Source organism: Bufo bufo, chromosome 5 (genome assembly GCF_905171765.1).
Source record: "Bufo bufo chromosome 5, aBufBuf1.1, whole genome shotgun sequence".
NCBI lineage: Eukaryota > Metazoa > Chordata > Amphibia > Anura > Bufonidae > Bufo > Bufo bufo.
In genome coordinates, this window is record NC_053393.1 from 258,337,922 (window position 1) to 258,353,920 (window position 15,999).

The window sequence follows — 15,999 nt, forward strand, 5'->3', positions numbered from 1 at the left end:
GTCCTATACGCCATTCCCTACTAGAGCAGCGTTCGCTGTTGCATTACATTAATACTCTGCTCACTTTCAGATTGCATTCATACGGCTGCTTTATACCATGCTCCTCATGCTCATACTCAGAGCTGTGCCCATACCATGTTTTAGGCACCACTCACATCCAGAGCTGCATTTACCCACTTGTTCTTACATCATGTGTTATACTCTGCTTCCACTTAAAGCTGCATTTCTTTTCATTGCTACATAATGGTTACTCAGTATTCTTACTAGGGCTATCAGCACACCGCTCTGATACTGCTCTTCAGATAAACATGGCTGCTTTCTTTTCAGACTTACGTGTCTTTCCTCGGTGGTTTGTTACATTCCTTAGGCCTACCTTTTTCTGTTTACTTGGGGGGAAAAAAATAAAATAAATGGGTGGGGTTCTTTAATCCTGGTTTGCATTCACTCAGACTGGTCTCCTTTTACTTCTGGTCCGCATTCACGCAGATTGATCTCCCGCCCCAGTTAACCAAATAGCTCCTTAGCGGACAGTGGGCCAATAGGAGTAAGTTCCTACTATGTTTTCACAGTTGTTCATTCGTTTGTCACGACAAGGGTCTTTTCTTAGCGAACTGCAATGCCTCTGGCTCTTGTTTTTCTCCAATCTGTTTCAATTTTGCGGTTGGTTAATGTTTCATTCATGCAAGTGGTTCGGATCACTAATGTCTATGCATTTGCCATTAGGTCTGGCTCACGTTTTAATTACTTATCGTCACTGTAAGGTCATCCAGGTCAATCTCTTGGCTTCAGGGGGCCTCATGGCTTCGGGGGCCCGATGACCGTTCTTCATGTTGTTTGTTAGGGGTACAATATGGTTGTAGGCTGGTTAGTGTCCTAGGTTTATTGTCGGAGAGGGTCATGGTTATGCGAGTCCCCAAGTCATACTGGTGCTGCATAAGTGGTTTATAAATAAATAAATAAATAAAAAAAATATATATATATAATCCGCCATTAGAGTCTCTCACGCACGGCTTCTCCGTTTTAGGTTTAAACATATGACTCCGCCATCAGAGTCTCTCACGCATGGCTTCTCCGTTTTAGTTTCACACACATGACTACGGCATTAGTCACTCACGTATGGCTTCTCCGTTTTAGTTTTACACACATGACTCCGCCATTAGAGCCTCTCACGCATGGCTTCTCCGTTTTTAGGTTTACACATATGACTCCGCCATTAGTCTCTCACGCATGGCTTCTCCGTTTTAGTTGTACACATATGACTCCGCCATTAGTCTCTCACGCACGGCTTCTCTGTTTTAGTGTTACACATATGGCTCCGCCATTAGAGTCTCTCACGCATGGCTCCGCCATTAGAGTCTCACGTATGGCTTACCCCTTTTAGTGTTACATATGACTCCGCCATTAGAGTCTCTCACGCATGGCTTTGCCATTAGAGTCTCTCACGTATGGCTTCTCCCTTTTAGTGTTACACATGACTCCGCCATTAGAGTCTCTCACGCATGGCTCCGCCATTAGAGTCTCATGTATGGCTTCTCCCTTTTAGTGTTACATATGACTCCGCCATTAGAGTCTCTCACGCATGGCTTCTCCGTTTTAGTTTTACAGACATGACTCCGCCATTAGAGTCTCTCACGCATGGCTTCTCCGTTTTAGTTTCACACACATGACTACGGCATTAGTCACTCACGTATGGCTTCTCCGTTTTAGTTTTACACACATGACTCCGCCATTAGAGCCTCTCACGCATGGCTTCTCCGTTTTTAGGTTTACACATATGACTCCGCCATTAGTCTCTCACGCATGGCTTCTCCGTTTTAGTTGTACACATATGACTCCGCCATTAGTCTCTCACGCACGGCTTCTCTGTTTTAGTGTTACACGCATGGCTCCGCCATTAGAGTCTCTCACGCATGGCTCCGCCATTAGAGTCTCTCACGCATGGCTCCGCCATTAGAGTCTCTCACGCATGGCTCCGCCATTAGAGTCTCTCACGCATGGCTCCGCCATTAGAGTCTCTCACGCATGGCTCCGCCATTAGAGTCTCTCACGCATGGCTCCGCCATTAGAGTCTCTCACGCATGGCTCCGCCATTAGAGTCTCTCACGCATGGCTCCGCCATTAGAGTCTCTCACGCATGGCTCCGCCATTAGAGTCTCTCACGCATGGCTCCGCCATTAGAGTCTCTCACGCATGGCTCCGCCATTAGAGTCTCTCACGCATGGCTCCGCCATTAGAGTCTCTCACGCATGGCTCCGCCATTAGAGTCTCTCACGCATGGCTTTGCCATTAGAGTCTCTCACGCAAGGCTTTGCCATTAGAGTCTCTCACGCATGGCTTTGCCATTAGAGTCTCTCACGCATGGCTTTGCCATTAGAGTCTCTCACGCATGGCTTTGCCATTAGAGTCTCTCACGCATGGCTTTGCCATTAGAGTCTCTCACGCATGGCTTTGCCATTAGAGTCTCTCACGCATGGCTCCTCCGTTTAAATTTTACACACAACAACGCCAGTCGAGGCCGGCTGCGTGGTCCCACAACAAGTAAGTTCCATGTCTTTTTCTGCCTTCAGACCTGCTCGCATGGCTCGGTCATCTGTGGCTCGCAATACAATTTTCTTGTGGTGGCTCGCACGTGTGACTTGTGCCATTAGAGTCTCACTCACTTTATTGTTTTCCCTGACTTTTATTTTCTAGGTTGTTGGGTTTTCATTGTTTTCTTTATAAGCAGTCATCCCAAGCCTGCCTTTGCGGACATCATCTTCTCCCAGGCATGCTTACTTCATCTACAAACTCGGGCTGAGGGTGTTGGTGTCTGGCCTAAGTCCTGGGTATCGGTCCATCTTCCAGTAGGAGGTACAGTAATAAGGCGCAGTTTACGAAGTCTGTCATGTCTTCTGACACGACAAGTCCTATCACGACTACAGGCGCAGCATACATAGTTTATCACGACCTTAAGCATTTTCTGTCACAACTGCAGGTATTGTGTACGTTCTGTCCTTATTACAGGTAACATTAGCTCGTTAATCGAAATAGCCATGTATTCCTGTGGATGGTTCCCCAGGCCTGGTGGGTTTACACATTTCCCTTAATTTACTACTACAGTAAGACGGCAGACACCATGTTCTGACTTTTGGGCCCTTAATAGGAAGTGTGGCCTGGGGAATAAGTAGAGGTAAAGTATCTTGCCACCAGGAACAGTTGGTGCCCGATCAGGGCCCTTGGCGAATGGTTGGGGTTCATCTGGGCCGGGGGTCTCGGGCTGCGGCCCTACGGCTGTTGCGGGGCTGCAGCTCCCACGGTGCCCGGACAGCCTACAGGTATCAGCCTACAGCAGGGCGTTGTGGGGGTTGTGGTTTTGCGGCAGCTGGGGGGCCGCGGTTTGAGATGCCTGATCTAGGCACTTCCAACAGATTCACCATTGTTTGTTTCAGTCTGCAGCTCTCAGGATTCAGACCTTCTCATAATATGGTCATATGTTAGTCAACATAGGAGTAAATCGTTCCTGGTTACCAGACACTCTTTCAATTGCATCAGCATTAACCATCTCCAAGAACGATGTGGCGGTACACATGACAAAGAGGTAAGGTAGATGGAAGTCACTGTGATATTTACGGTATATTCCGCACCTCCATCGTGAAGGGTCTTTTCCGTTCCTAATCGGGTGTCGTAACGGTATGTATATATTTACTCTAAACAAGGTATGCTCTTTTTGGCCCCTTTAGGCTGCCCTACCACGGCAGTAATGGCATAACTCCACTGCTTGTTGTAGATAGGGGTTAGATAGGTTAGGTTCACCTTTCTGATAGCCGATCCGACCACAAGTATTAAGCAAATATATTGCTGCATTTGTGGGAGGGGAGGCTGATTACAAGGCTTATTACACGCACCTGTGGGCCCAGGCTGGCTTATTACTAAGCTGATTATATGCACCTGTGGGCCCAGGCTGGCTGATTACTAGGCTATTTATAGGCACCTGTGGGCCCAGGCTGACAATGATTCAGCTGATCCCACCCACACCTTCTTACAGTCACTTCACATTAGGGTGGCCCCCTTTAGGCTGCCCTACCACGGCAGTAATGGCATAACTCCACTGCTTGTTGTAGATAGGGGTTAGATAGGTTAGGTTCACCTTTCTGATAGCCGATCCGACCACAATTGCAGTTGCCTGCCAGTGTGTGTCAGGCCCACAGAGTGTACTGTGCCCACCACTCATATCTGGTGGCACAGTAGCTTGCAGTTAAAACTGTAAAAAAAATATAATCTCTGTAATATAATTGCAGTTGCCTGCCAGTGTGTGTCAGGTCCACAGAGTGTACTGTGCCCACTGCCCACCACTCAGATCGGGTGGCACAGTACCTTGCACGCATAGTACCACTAATCTAAAAAAAAATTACAGGCAGAGGCAGGCCACCCCGCAGGGGCTGTCATGGTGCTGTGATTTCCTTTGGCCCTAGAATAATGCCCAGTGTTCAGAGGCCACGTACCCTAAACTCAAAGTTCTGAGGACATAGTTGACTGGCTAACACAGGACACCCAATCTTCTACAGCTTCCGCTCGGAACCTTGACGCACCATCCTCCTCCAGCTCAGCTTCGGGCACCTCTCAAGTTACCACTCACCCGCCTGCTGCCACCACCAACACTAGCACCACAGCCACTTCACTTGATCTGTCAGAGGAGTTATTTACACATCAGTTGGAAGAAATGAGTTATGCACAACCATTATTGCCAGAGGATGTAGATAACAGGGATATGTCTCAGTCAGGCAGCATTACACACATGGACGTACGGTATGATGATGATGTTGTACCCGCTGCTGCTTCCTTTGCTGAGTTGTCAGATACAAGTGAAGCGGTTGATGATGACGATGTGTCCGTGGATGTCACGTGGGTGCCCGCTCGAAGAGAAGAACAGGGGGAAAGTTCAGATGGGGAGACAGAGAGGAGGAGGAGACAAGTTGGAAGCAGGGGGAGGTCGTCGCAAGGAGCTAGTGGCACAGTCAGACAGCATGTATCGGCACCCGGGGTCAGCCAGACAGCACGCCAATCAACGCATGCTGTTGCCACCACCAGAATGCCGTCATTGCAAAGCTCAGCAATGTGGCATTTTTTTTTGTGTGTCTGCCTCTGATAACAGCGATGCCATTTGCAACCTGTGCCAAAAGAAGGTACAACTGCTTTGCGAAGGCACATGATCTCACATCACAAACGCCTATGGGATCAACACATGATGTGTACAAGCAGCACACAAACTCAAAGCCACCATCCTCCTCCTGGTCCAGCATCTTCAGCCACGTCAACCACTGCTGTCCTCCTTGCCCCTTCTCAACCACCCGCCTCTCCGCCTCTCACCTTCAGCAGTTCCTGCTCATCTGCCCACAGTCAGGTGTCTGTTAAGGAAATGTTTGAGTGTAAGAAGCCAATGTCAGAGTCACCCCCTTGCCCGGCGTCTGACAGCTGGCTTGTCGGAACTCTTAGCCCGCCAGCTTTTACCATACAAGCTGGTGGAGTCTGAGGCCATCAAAAAATTTGTAGCTATTGGGACACCGCAGTGGAAGATACCCGGCCAAATTTTTTTTTCACAAAAGGCAATCCCCAACCTGTACTCGATTGTGCAAAAGGAAGTAATGGCATGTCTGGCACACAGTGTTAGGGCAAGGGTCCATCTGACCACTGATACCTGGTCTGCAAAGCACGGTCAGGGCAGGTATATCACGTACACTGCGCATTGGGTAAACCTGCTGACGGCTGCCAAGCATGGAATGCATGGCTCTGCAGAGGAGTTGGGGACACCGCCACGACTTGCAGGCAGGCCTGCTGCCACCTCCTCTACTCCTCCTACTCCATCCTCTTCGCTAACCTCCTCGGCTGAGTCCTCTTCTGCTGCTGCGTCTTGCTCCACATCAACTGCACCCCCCCAGCTCCCCCAGGGGCTATTTCACATCCCGGATACGACAGTGTCACGCCGTCTTGGGGTTGACTTGCCTGAAAGCAGAGCGTCACACCGGACCAGCACTCCTGTCCGCCCTGAACGCACAGGTGGATCAGTGGCTGACCCCGCACCAACTGGAGATCGGCAAAGTGGTGTGTGACAACGGAAGCAATTTGTTGGCGGCATTGAATTTGGGCAAGTTGACACAAGTGCCGTGCATGGCACATGTGTATAATCTGATCGTGTAGTGTCCCACTACGTAAAGGTGGGCACTACTCAAGGGTCAATTGGGTCATGTTGTTCTCCACCTCCTGTGAAACATGGTCATGGTGTTTGGTATTGCATATTGTAAGGGATTGTCTCTTTTCAGGGGGTCACACTCACAGATATCTCACCAGACAACGGATTTTCATGTTCAAACTGTGCATTTATTTTGACAGTCTTCTTATAAAGGATAGTCCAGTTATACATCACTGGGTGGGGTGAGGTTCCCGCACCGCCAACACTTAAAACACAAATAAACTCCTGCCCGTCTAGGCACTACCTAAACAAAATACGTCCCTACCTCACTCATAGAGCACAGTTCACACATGGACAGTATATGCGGCTTTCCTCAGCCAACATCAATACTGCAGCCTCCAGGCTGTGCCAACTCCAGTACCTTTTGGGGGAGTGTGGCCCAGTAGTCCTCCAGACGCTGGGGCGTGCAACCCTCGTTCTCTAGGTGTCGCTAGGTCCTCCAAACCTCAGGCTATTTAAAGCCTTGTGGCCCCTCAGTCCTCCTGACTGAGACCACACACAGAGCCTCTGCTTCACAAAACAGTCTCGCTCTCCCTCCTCAGACTGACCTACTCTGAGGCACTTTATGCCAGCCTAATTACAGCAGGCCTCACCTGCGATCCCCTCAGGTAGAACCTGTACTGGAAGGGTGTGGACTGGGAACTCCCTCTACCAAGCCTAGCCACCAGTCCAAGTAAAATCCAGCCCAGAAAATGTATACAGAAATGTCTCGGCAAACTATGCTTTGCTGAGACTACAGCCACTCTCTGGATTTTATCTGTCTCCCCCATCTGAGGTACCTGAAGTGGGACAACACACCTTCCAGCACAGTTCACATTACCACAATATTTTTATGTTATTTCCTGTGTACCAGGCCTGCTAGGGGTGTAGTTTCTCCTCCTAAGCTGTAGAGGGAGCTAGGGAACCCCCTAGTATATTTAGACAGGCCCAGTCCAGAGAGAGGGGGGTGTGGTTGGAAGCCAGGAGTCACTTCAGCCAGGCAGTAGCTGAGTTCCAGCTTCTAACATGCAGCTAGATAGCCCAGGTTCCTAACCTGCGTCCAGGAGAAGAAGGTTCCTCCTGAAGTTATCCTGCATTTAGCAAAGTACAGAGCAGTGCTAATCGTATCCAGCCAAGTAGAAAGCTGAAAGGCAGAAGTTTATTTACAGCAAGAGGATTTATACCAGGGGAAGGTTTCCCTACCCAAGGATAAAGCCAGCTATTAGGCATTCGGGCCTTGGAGAAAGTCAGACAGGATTCTGCAAAGAAAGTACAGCCTGATCTGTGAGTTTATTCCCTCTGAGTTATCTTGCTAGGATTCTACCTGCCATTTATGTAAAGCCTGCCTGTTACCAAATCTACTTCCTATGGAACTGTTTGAAGCTTGTATATAGTTGAACTGTTCAGTAAAGAGGAATTCTAGTTCACTATAATCGTGTGTACCTCCATTATTCCTCCTAACAAATCGGTGTGCCACCGTTACCGGCACTGGCGTCACGAACTGTAAGGGATCTTGCCACAGGCACGCTAAACTTTCAACACCCAGGGCACCTCACCAATCACCCGGCCTAGTCCCTATATCTAGAGAGTGCCCCAGAGGATCTACGTGCCAGCCTCTTCATCACTGCTGTACGCCTGCCCAGGGTATACTACAAACTGTGAGTACTAAGAGCAACCCTTGGTCTGTTAACTGACCCCCGTGACCTCTCATTCGCTCACCCTGAAGGACTGGCGTACTGCATATTTTGGCGTCACGAACAGGATGCGAATATTTCTACGCCATAGTGGAATCTGAACTGTGTGCCATAATTGCCTATTAAGTGATAAATTCCCTATCTGTTTGTTTGAAAATTGGGGCCAAAGAACTGTGGAAAATTGTGGTGTGAAACTGTACATTGTGGACTGTTTGCTGGTTTCTGAGTCACCGCTTGCTGTCAGTGAATTGACAGCATTATGCTGCAAGATGGCCGCCTAAGCTGACTGGAATTATTGCTGCGTCATCACTACATTTTGTTGGCGGGGACAAATTGGCGCCTTCCACTGAGGGAGCGGAAAGGGCTGTATGTTCGCGCCACCGCCTCTTCATTTAATTTACATGTATGTCAATATGGACTCCGCCTCCCCATGTTGGAGTACCTAGAGGGCGGCCTCCTGGAGCAGTGGGAGGTCCTGTGCGAAGTCCTGCGTGCCGCCCTGCTGTGTGCAATAGAGGGATCGGACATGTCGCCGAGTGGAGATTCTCCTGCTGGAATGGCATTACCTGCGGACAAAACCCCGAAGCCTGGGATGGTCAGAGAGGGAGAGGAGCCACCCGCCTACACTCCGGGACTGGAGAGGCCACATTGCCCCCCACCGCGGTCGCAGCCCGAGCCGTGCTCTGGCTCGCGCAGAGGATTCACTAGGCCTTTTGTGCAATGGCCTCTGCAGATGGCCGAGATACGTGCCGTCGCGATTCGCAAATAGACAGCCAAGAAGATTTATTTCGAGGAGCTCGCAAAGACTGTATTCGAGCACCATGCAAATACCCAGGCCCGTCTGGATAGAAGGATGGGAGTGGTTGTGACCTTTGATAAAGGCCGAGGTTTCGGGTTTATAAAGGACTTCTCTACCGGCCGAGACCTTTATGTAAATCGGAGGTCCGTGAAGTGCAGCTACTTGCCAGAATACCTGCATAACCTCAGAGAAGTAGAGAAAGTTGAGTTTACCCCTGCTGAGGGCCTGAGGGGTCCCTATGCGACGGCAGTAACCCGTCCCAAGCTGGAACCGGAGGACTGGGAAGAGACTGATGAGCCCACCGGTCCAGAATGCGAGCCAGAGGATCCGTCCGAGCCAGCTCGCAATACCTACCAAGAGACGGGTTCATTCACAGGCCCCAACATCTTCTGGCAGCCTACGGTGTTGGAAAAGCGGGTGAGTCCATACCCTTCACCTGAATTACCTCGCAGGGAAAAGACGCAAGTGGAAATAGAAAATATGCACAAGTTCCATGAAGCCCTTGACGTCCTGCGGCGAGGAAAAAGTCATGAATCATCACCTGTACCTGCTGCGACAGCATCACAAGAGACTCTGGAAGAACAGATCGCCAGGCTAGAAGTTCACCTTGATGGCCTGCGCCAAGTTGCTGCGTCCAGAGTCGCCCAAATACAATCGGATGATGGCGATTCGTCCATGAACTCTGTTCTTCCCGGGCCTGCAACGGAGGATCCCCTCGCCATTAGTTCGGCAGCCACCATCACTGCGCCTGCAGAAAAACTTTGTTATGCTAGAAGTCGGGTCCGTCGTACAGGACAGACGACACCCAGACCTGTGGAGCCTCCTGTATCGATAACCTCCAGACTTGCGGAGCCTGTACAATGGACAGGCCCATTTGCATTCCAGCTTCCAGATAATACTGCTTTGTGGGCCCAGCCAAGTGTCAATCTATGTCCCAGGCCAAGACTCTGAGCGGAACAAGGCTGCACCACTTCTGATGATCAGGACGAATTTGACACGTACCTGTGAGTAGGCCTGCTAGGCCATCATAGCTAAGAGACCCATATAGTGAATCTAATTGTTTCAGGACAAGAGTCCTATGTTTGGGCACAATGAGCTGCTGCCAGTTTTTCCACGGCCCAGTGGTGGTTGCAAGGCCACTGAGTATTCCATAGCTCTTTTGCCATGTTGTTTTCCAGGACTTCCTGCCTGCTTTAAGTGCCATTCCAAGTTGTGCCTGCTGTTTTGCACCTTACGCTTTTTAACCCCCTTTTCAGGTTGAGCAGGGATATTACAGCACCATTTTTATCTACCAGGACTTGCCAGGGGAAAGTATCCCTGAGATGTAGAGTTCCGTGCTGTGAATTTTATATGCAATATTAGTTCAAGAACTGTGCCCAGGGATGACCACAACGCATGTGGGCCTCTGAGATGCTGTTTTATGGGACTATTGTATCTTATCATTATGGACTATCCTGGTTACTCCTGATACGCTGTACCAGGTCAGCGCCCCCGTTCCATGTACCAACTTATGAAGAGAACGACGCCCCTTTTCACCGCACTTGTCCTTTGCCAGCGGAGCTGCCTGCTAATCTCATTGCAAATGTAGTGATTGTTGTATATCTCTGCTTTGCATTTTTGTCTTTCAGGTCAGTTTCCAGCTGGGCGGGCCCCCTGTGTTGCGCCGAGGTCAGGTAACCTCAAAGCAGCGGCGTATGTAGTGTTCCACTACGTAAAGGTGGGCACTACTCAAGGGTCAATTGGATCATGTTGTTCTCCACCTCCTGTGGAACATGATCATGGTGTTTGGTATTGCATTGTAATGCATATTTTTATGTTATTTCCTGTGTACCAGGCCTGCTAGGGGTGTAGTTTCTCCTCCTAAGCTGTAGAGGGAGCTAGGGAACCCCCTAGTATATTTAGACAGGCCCAGTCCAGAGAGGGGGAGGTGTGGTTGGAAGCCAGGAGTCACTTCAGCCAGGCAGTAGCTGAGTTCCAGCTTCTAACATGCAGCTAGATAGCCCAGGTTCCTAACCTGCATCCAGGAGAAGAAGGTTTATCCTGAAGTTATCCTGCATCTAGCAAAGTACAGAGCAGTGCTAATCGTATCCAGCCAAGTAGAAAGCTGAAAGGCAGAAGTTTATTTACAGCAAGAGGATTTATACCAGAGGAAGGTTTCCCTACCCAAGGATAAAGCCAGCTATTAGGCATTCGGGCCTTGGAGAAAGTCAGACAGGATTCTGCAAAGAAAGTGCAGCCTGATCTGTGAGTTTATTCCCTCTGAGTTATCTTGCTAGGATTCTACCTGCCATTTATGTAAAGCCTGCCTGTTACCAAATCTACTTCCTATGGAACTGTTTGAAGCTTGTATATAGTTGAACTGTTCAGTAAAGAGGAATTCTAGTTCACTATAATCGTGTGTACCTCCATTATTCCTCCTAACAAATCGGTGTGCCACCGTTACCGGCACTGGCGTCACGAACTGTAAGGGATCTTGCCACAGGCACGCTAAACTTTCAACACCCAGGGCACCTCACCAATCACCCGGCCTAGTCCCTATATCTAGAGTGCCCCAGAGGATCTACGTGCCAGCCTCTTCATCACTGCTGTACGCCTGCCCAGGGTATACTACAAACTGTGAGTACTAAGAGCAACCCTCGGTCTGTTAACTGACCCCCGTGACCTCACATTCGCTCACACTGAAGGGCTGGCATACTGCAATCGTACAACGCTTTGTGCATAAGTACCCAGGCTTACAGGACATCCTCAAGCAGGCAAGGAAGGTGTGTGGCCATTTCAGGCGTTCCTACACGGCCATGGCGCACTTTTCAGATATTCAGCGGCGCTTGATTTGCGACAGCCCGACACGTTGGAATTCAACACTCCTAATGTTCGACCGCCTGCTCCAACAAGAAAAAGCCGTCAACGAGTATTTGTATGACCGTTGTGCTAGGACAGCCTCTGCTGAGCTGGGTATTTTTTTGCCACGTTACTGGACGCTCATGCGCAATGCCTGTAGGCTCATGCGTCCTTTTGAGGAGGTGACAAACCTAGTCAGTCGCACCGAAGGCACCATCAGCGACATCATCCCATTTGTTTTCTTCCTGGAGCGTGCCCTGCGAAGAGTGCTGGATCAGGCCGTAGATGAGCGTGAAGATGAAGAGGAAGAGTTGTGGTCACCATCACCACCAGAAACAGCCTTATCAGCATCGCTTGCTGGACCTGCGGCAACGCTGGAAGAGGAGTCTGAGGAAGAGGAGTCAGAGGAGGAATGTGGCTTTGAGGAGGAGGAGGAAGACCAACCACAGCAGGCATCCCAGGGTGCTCGTTGTCACCTATCTCGTACCCGTGGTGTTGTATGTGGCTGGGGGGGAAGAACAGACCTTCAATGAGATCAGTGAGGACGAGGAACGGGACATGAGTAGCTCGGCATCCAACCTTGTGCAAATGGGGTCTTTCATGCTGTCATGCCTGTTGAGGGACCCTCATATAAAAAGGCTGAAGGAGAACGACCTGTACTGGGTGGCCACGCTACTAGACCCCCGGTATAAGCAGAAAGTGGCTGAAATGTTACCGAATTACCGGAAGTCGGAAAGGATGCAGCAGTTACAAAACAAGTTAAAAAGTATGCTTTACACAGCGTATAAGGGTGATGTCACAGCACAACGGGAATCTAACAGGGGAAGAGGTGAAAGTAATCCTCCTCCTACCACGACCACGCCGGCAAGGACAGGACGATTTACAGACGTGTTGTTGATGGAGGACATGCGGAGCTTTTAAGTCCTACGCATCGCCACAGCCCTTCGGGGTCCACCCTCAGAGAACGACTCGAACTGACAGGTAGCAGACTACCTCACCTTAACTGCAGATATCGACACTCTGAGGAGCGATGAACCCCTTGACTACTGGGTGTGCAGGCTTGACCTGTGGTCTGAGCTATCCCAATTTGCGATAGAACTTCTGGCCTGCCCTGCTTCAAGTGTCCTGTCAGAAAGGACCTTCAGCGCAGCAGGAGGTATTGTCACTGAGAAGAGAAGTCGCCTAGGTCAAAAAAGTCTAGATTACCTCACCTTTATTAAGATGAATGAGGCATAGATCTCGAAGGGACTGACAGTGGGGGATGAATTTGACTAAAAAAAGGCCTGATGAGATGCCTTTGGCTAAAAATGGTCCACACGCTGCTGTATTTAATCTCTTCATGCCGGATGACTTGCGTGACTTCTCCGCTACCAACTAGGGTTCAAGCCGCAATGTTTTAGTGCACTTTCTGCCTGGAAAACATCAATTTTTTCGGCTGCAACAATACCAAATTTTTCTGGCATGTGTACATGCCTAATTTTTCTGGCCTCTGGTGCTGCACTGTGGCTGCAAAAAAAAAAAAAAAAGAGGCACATACATGTGTCAATTCCCCCTCGTGATCGTTACCTTGTTGTGGTAAAGGGGCTTGTGTATCACAATGAAGCGATCACCTCTGAGTGTGTTGGCAATGGCAATGTTGGCACACCCCAGATGATAAGGTCGTTGCTTCATTGTGAACAGACCAAAAGCTGGATAATTTTGCATAGAAAAAACATAAATTTTCTTTGTGATCATCTAAGGTGATCATTAAAGCCTACTAGGCCAACAATGGGCCCATACTGCAGAATCATTGTTTTCTGGGTCACTTAACTGTCACTGAACTACCTAAGCATGACCATAGGCTTTGAAAAACCGCCATCGCCTGCAATCTCCCAAACGTGCGCACGAGCACAGTCATCACTACACCAAGATTGACGCATAGAGGAATAAAATTTATGTCATGAGTGTGTCAACTATTGACAACTCTTTGCGGTTGTCTAAACTCTATTCGATACACATCCCCTGATAGGGGACCTAACAGGGATTAAACTGATAGGAATAGTACTACTTAACATACCACTCATATAGGGTGGCACAGTACATTGCACGGCGCACGCACAGTGCCCCAAATTGGAAGTAGGAGGACCAACCAAGCATCTTTTTCCATCTCCCGGTTCCTAAAATCTATTCTATATGTAACATCCCAGAGTTATGTCACTAAACTCTTTCTCCCCGCTACAACATGTTAAGTGTATCTGCATTGTCATCCTGTGTAATTTTACATCGCATCCTTAATAATGTGCATTGTCTGAGCTTGTTAAATGTATTTGCTGTAATTTCCATGTACACCAGCAGGTGGCAGCAATGTGTTTAGCAGGCCTTAGTAACAGTTTAGCATATCTAGATTGGAACAGTACATTCCAGTTTAGCCCCCCCTCTTTGAGGAGGTGTGGAATGTTCCCACATCCTGCCTCATGGGGAGGAGAAAAAAGTTATAGTTTAGTGTACCAGCCACCCCTTGCTAGGGGAAGGCTGTGTTAGTAGGAGCTCCCAGAAATAGGGACCCCAAACCAGGATCTCTCTCGGCTGAGACCAAAGATCACCCCTCACAGTCTGAGCCTTTCAGCCTCAACTGTTGACAAGCAAGCAGCACCTCCAGTCCTCCAGGAAGAGCCATTCCCTGTGAGCATAACTGTGAGTACTTATCCAGAGACCAGGAGAAGCCAAATTTCTCCTCAGCTAGTCAGGCCCACACCAAGCAGAAGATAGAGCAGAAGACAGATTCCTGCCATATTCTCCAGGCATATAGTATAGGAGCAGAAGAGATATTGATCCCTGCCATACATTGCCAGAAACCTGCTGGGACCTAAAGACTAATGCTGTACCTCGTATGGATTTATGCTGCCTCCAGTAAAGACAAGTTGAACTTTATTACAAGTCTGGATCTCATTCGTTATTACCAAAATCCCTCATTTACTCCTACTAGAAAGACTCATTTTATTGAAGTGAGCCAGGATCCAGGAATCCAGCCGTACCAAGGTAGGAGACACTGTTGACACTACACAGACATTATCCCCACTCTGGCATTCCTCACCTGGTACGCTAGTTACAACATCTTAAAGGGCCCTGCAACAGTACCCTGCACACGCTGCAATTGGCGTCACGAACAAACCATAGACTTATATACACAAGCTCTGACCCACTGCATAATCGGTCACCGTACCACGGTCCTGCTCATTGCATAAGTGGCATCACGAACAGGATCGGATCGAATTGTGTGCCTATCCCTGACAACCGAACCGGATCCAATTGTGTACTTAACCGGATCGCAGTACTGCAAGTTCTGAGAATTGTACAAAATCCCTGAAAATTGACTTTATTGCTTTGTTGCTGTGCCAGAAAGCGCTAAACGTGCGCTCCAGCACTCAAAGGGTTAATTCGCCATATTCGCAAAATGGCGCTGCTTCTTCATGCCCAGAAGCGGGAAAACTCAGGAACGCCCTCTCAAGAGCGGGAAGATGCCGAATACGCCCCCCTAGAAGCGGGAACTCTAAAGCCTGCCCACCAAGAACTCTGTAATGCGAGCCAAGGGAATGCAGACTCCTCCCTCTGGGCTCCACCCTTACCTCCTGCACTCATGATGACGGAAAAGAAGATGACCGCCAACCCGGAAACCAAGATGGCCGCCGATGCAGAGCCTGCTCCCGCGGAGGATGCCGCTGATAGTCGCCCAGGCTTTGGACCAGCCTGCACCGCAGACAGTGATTGGACCCCGCGATGACCACCAGGAGGCACCAAAACCGGCCACCCGGCCGCGACATCAGGTAGGAGCAGACGTGCTCCCTGAGGCCCAGGCCCGGTCCGTACCTGCCCCTGCAATGCTCCCTGAGGGTCCCGATAGCTCCAACAGGCCTAGGCCTGCTCCGCCAAGGACACTTACTGGTGCGGCGGAGGCGGCCGGAACTTCCACTCCGTCGTCCAGTGCTGCAACTACTGTCAGAGCGGAAGGCTTGAACCCGGAGGTTCCCATGGTGATCCCTGAACTCCCTGCTGCTTTAACTCTACAGGTGTCGCAAATAAATAACTTAGTAATGACTTTCAGTCCCAGAGTACAGGGGCACGTCTTACCCAGAGAGGTCCGTAAGGTGTCCCTCATCACGCCGGTTGGCACGGCGGAGGCAGCCAAAGCTCCCACTCCGCTGCCCAGAGAGAGCGCTCCTTCCCTGTCGTCGTCATCACTGGCGATGCCTTTGCCAGAGCCACTACAGCCAGGAGTTCTCAGTCCTTCTGCCCCGGCAGGAGTTCCCGATGTACAGCAGCTCACCGCAGCTTTGACCAGCCTCACTACCCAGACAGTACCAGAAACCGCCACAAGAGGTCAGTGGAGCTCCATCACAGCAGCCAGCCTGAACTACAAGATGCAGGAGCGCCCTCTTGTGTTCCTCAACAGTTCCTGCAGTGATGAAGAAGTCACCTGGCAGGAT